Source organism: Canis lupus, chromosome 4 (assembly GCF_048164855.1).
Source record: "Canis lupus baileyi chromosome 4, mCanLup2.hap1, whole genome shotgun sequence".
Taxonomy (NCBI): domain Eukaryota; kingdom Metazoa; phylum Chordata; class Mammalia; order Carnivora; family Canidae; genus Canis; species Canis lupus.
In genome coordinates this window covers 14,580,783-14,585,599 of record NC_132841.1, presented here as the reverse complement: position 1 = coordinate 14,585,599, position 4,817 = coordinate 14,580,783, and positions in this window count along the sequence as shown.

The following is a 4,817-nucleotide window of genomic DNA, read 5'->3' as shown; positions in this document are numbered from 1 at the left end:
GCATATATCCTTAACACTGTTTTGCATTCCCTTGTGCTAGGAAGCTCTCCATCTGACATCTGACTTATTTCATAACATTAGTTTTTTTGTTGTATTTTTTTTAAGTGCAAATATATGTGGAGGAAAAAGAGAAACAAGGAGCCACCGAATTTCCACTCAATGCAGCCCCCCCAGCTTAAAGAAATAACTGCAGTACAGATTTTAACAATTAACATTCCTGCCGTGGAAGTCGTTCTGATGGAGCTAATAAATGTTTTCAAACACTCCCCAGCTCAAATACGCATTCAGCTTATTTTCTGTCATTTGATGGCATGGGTGGGTTGAGACATTCCTCCTAAGCCTTTTTTCCCCCCTTCTAGTCAAAGAAAGAGATCTTATCTCCCTACCCGCCCTGACTCACCCCCTTCCTCTGCCCTCCCGGCTCTGCTCTGCTCTGTGCCCACTTTGCTGAAACCTGACTTACAGGTCAGCGCGCTGGTAACAGATTAATTTTACTCTGTGAGGAACACCAAGCATTTTGGCCAGGAAACATGAGAACCCTGTTATAATATTACCGTTTTTCTAAATTAAATATTAGGAAAAATTAAACCAAATTGTGGCGCATAGTGCAGTGGAAAATATTTCTCTTCCAAACACTTCTCTGTGATAAATGCCCGTGTAAGGGAAACACAATAAATATGCACTACATTAAAAACCAAGATTATTCAGGTTTTAAGACTTATAGCTAAAAGTGGTTTAATGTTTCATGCCTAATAATAGATTACTCCTATCACATTTCTAACCTTTATTTCTCCTAGCTTTGAAGTCCAGCCATATAAAGGTTGTTTGTAGAACCACACGAAAGTTAAAGCAAATATTACTTAGAATGATTCATACCAGCAAGAATTTGCAATGAAGGCAGAGGCCTGTGTGTGTGTATGTGTGTGTGTGTGTGCGTGCGCGTGTGTCTGAATCAAAGGAAATGAAATGTTTGTAATATTTTTTGGTTGATAAATTTATTAAAACATTTTAGAGGCTTGTAGTAGAGGCACAGCTGATATAAACAGTCTGACTGGAAGCAGATTATATTCTGCTCTGTGGGGGAGACAGAATTTAGAGGGGAAAAATTCCCTGGATTTCAAAAATTGCCACCAGGTCACAGCAATACTTAATTAACTGAATACATTAACGGAAGGCTATAACATAGACGCTAAAAAAAGGGTGGGGGGGGGAGAGCATGAAGTTCATTTAATCCTCTGTTCTTTGCTTACAGATTAGCCTTTCAGAATGAGCAACCTGATTTTTTTTTTTTTAAAGGATCCATTTACCTTCCAGAGCTTTTCATAGCAAAACATTTTGCATGGTTGCAAAAGAAATTAATTTGTTGCCAGTTGCTCCATACTGGCAGGAATTCTGAATAAAGAATGTAAGCAATCTATCTTTGTTTGCAAGATATAATTAATCTGGCAGTTAAAATTCTTTGGAAACATTCTGATGACTTATGTGGAAAAGTAGCGCAGCATTTTCAAAGAAAACTCAGAACTGTATGCAGGGGAAGATAAAAGATATATGAAGTGTTTGTTCTAAGCGATACTATTCATTTAAAGATCATAATGTAACCCCACCCTAGCAATTATTGTGAAAAACAAGACAAATCTCCGTCTATAGCTTTCTGACACAGTCTTGATTTGAGAAACAAAATAAGCACATTACTGTTATAGTCTAATAGACTGCAAGCTGTTTTATTAGAGTCAGCTGAATCCTGTTTTGCATAAAAAAGAACTCTGTTTGCTATCAAGAACACATTTACATTAATATGACTTTGACAAAGTAAAATAAAATCGCATTAAGATGATGTAAGTAGATAAGACAATGAAATCTCTGTGAGATAGTTTTGGCATACGCTAATTACAGTCAAGTCCCTGCAGGAAAAGAACATATTTTTACACCAACTATCCATGTGTTTGAAAATGTAGAGAGCCCAAAATGCAATCCTTGGTTTAGGTATTTCCTGAATACATTGTGTTTCTGAGGTAGTTTTTTTTTTTTTTTTTTAAAGGAGCCTGCCTGATAAATAACACTTTCATTTACTATAATGCAAGCAAGTTTCTTTCTGAATACTAGCCTGTAATCATCCTGATTATTTTAAGGGACTTTCCAATATAGGGCAGCTGAAAACAAGGTTTTAGATTACATGGTAATTTAGGAATGCATGAAAAGCTAAGCAGTTACCATAATAGGGTTCTGGATAAACTTCATGGTTTTTAGAGCAAAACATAACAACATATGTTTTGTGATTTGTTTCAATGATTTTTCTGTATTTTTTTTGTTCAGGTTCTATCAAAATATTTGGAGGCCTCATCTGTGTACAGCGTTTTTATAACCTTATTTTGAAAACTTTGATGTCTCTCTTTTTATTCAGTCATTAAAAGAAAGGCAGTGATGGATGATGATAATGCTGTGGATTTTATGACTAATCAGTTCTTGGCAGTGGCCATATTTCTTCTGCAGTGAAACTTTAATATTCCTTTGGCCTTGTATAGACTTAAAAAATTTGGGCTAGGGAGGGGGACTATGGTACACCAGCTACTTATTAAGGATTACCAAACAGTTATTTATTGCTCAGAAGTTAGCACTCTGATATAACACCTGACAAAATGAAGCAATCAGGAAAGAGGATTTTTCCCCCTTCCTGGTTACTCACAAATATTGGATGCCTCGTAATTGTGTTTTTCCCATGTTTTAAAGGCAAGAGTATGGGGAAAAACTAGAGACAGCAGAAAATATGAGAGGGAAGAAAGTCTCCTAGGCATGAGATGGCCTACCATTTGCATTTCCTCTTCTCCCAACTGTCTGTGATGATGCAATTTTTATGAGGAGCCTGACTTTCTGCCTGGAGTCTTTGATGTATTGTTCTTGAAGTTGCAACAACAAACACCAGGTGTCTCCACTTAGCTGAGCTAAAGTTTCTGAAAAGGAAGGCCCCTATGCCAGGAAAAGTTGAAGCAGCATTCCCTTTCCCTAGTGTGCTTGGCTACTGCCTACAGGAGCCCAGAGTGACTGGCAGGGGCCAGGGGAAAGGAGTTCATTCGTTGACGAGAATTCAGGTTAGAGTCCATTGACTCATATCAGATCTGTAAGGGAACCTAATTTTTGTGTGGAAGTCATGAAGACTGGGTCCCTAGAAACATTGGTATGCTGGAGAAGGAGTCTAGTTAACCAGGGATGCAGTGACTGGAGTTACATCCTTGGGCTACTCTGACAAGGACTTGCCATCCTGGAAAGCAAGAGGCCAGTACTGGGTGGATGGGAGCCTTCTTCTAGTGGGAAAGCCAACTCAGTGGGGATCTTCTGCTTGCGGACAATTAGACTGAAGACCTAGGAACTTCTTCTCTACCCGTGGCCAATACCTCAAATTCCAAGTAGGGATTTTCATTAAAATTTATTTATTTATTCAAAAATAATCATTTGTTTCTAGGTACTGTTCTAGACTAAACCCTTTCATTTGATGGCAAGGGTAACAACTGAGGCCAATGTTTGCCCAAACACTATATTTCATGGCATTCCAATAGGGCTTGGATGTAACCTGTTCAAGGAAGGTGATGTTTGCTGCAGAGAATGTGACTGTGGAAGCAGTACTGATCTCAGTACCAGGGGAAAGCTCTGTTCCCCATAGGTACTGAGTAGCCTTCAAATAACCACATGGAAGATGGGAAAGCTAAGAGGTATGGGTTCTAGTCCCAGCTCTGCCTCTAACTAGCCGTACAATGTTGGGTAATTTGCTTGCCCATTTTGATCTTAATTCTTCATTCCTAAAAATCAGCATTGAATATGTATTAAGACACTTAATCATCAAAACAACTTTATGATCAAGTTATTACCCCTATTTTATAGATAAGGAATCTGAATAACAGATTAAGAAACTTATACAAGGTCACACAGCTAGCAAGTGATGGTGCCAAGAATATTCAATGACAATTTTGGACCAGATGGTTTCTTCTTCAAGATCTAATCCATGATTTTAAGAGAATGACTTTTGCTACAGCTCATATCTATTGTGATAGAACAGTCAATCCTCTAAGCAGAAATCATCTGCTTAGAAATCATCAGTCAACAGATTTATTGAAACATGTACTTTGTACTCTAGCCAAGGTCCTAGAGAATCCACAGGGAACAAGATAAATAAAGTACCTGCCCTCAGGGCCTTACAGTCTAGTGGGGATGTGTGTGTGGAGCGGCTAGTAAATAGGCAGTCCATTTGTATAACAATATTAATTATCACTAACATTTCTATGGTGAATCATAGTATTAAAATATTATGGCAGACTCTTCATTAAATCCAAAAGGATAAACAACCCAAGTGCCCATCAATTAATGAATGAAATAAAAAACATGTGGTTTATCCATTCAATGGAATATTATTCAGCCATAAAAAGGAATGAAGTATTGAAAATGCTACAACATGGATGGACCCCCAAAACTTGTTAAGTGAAAGACGACGTACACAAAGGCCATATATTATATGATTCCATTTACATGAAATGTCCAGAAAAGGCAAAGCCATAGAGATAGAAAGCCGATTAGTACATGCCAGGATCTAAGGGAAGGGAACATTGGAGAATGACTGTTTAATGGGTATAGGGTTGTTGTGGGTCTTTTGGAGTATTGACATATTCTGTGATTATTGCACATCATTGTAAGTACTGAATATTTCTAATGATAAGTTTTGTGCTGTGTGTGTTTTACCACTATTTTAAAAATGATGATAGATAAGGCCAGGCTTATTCCCATTTCAAGTTAATAAATTCCTATTCTCCACCTGAATTATGGAAAATGGC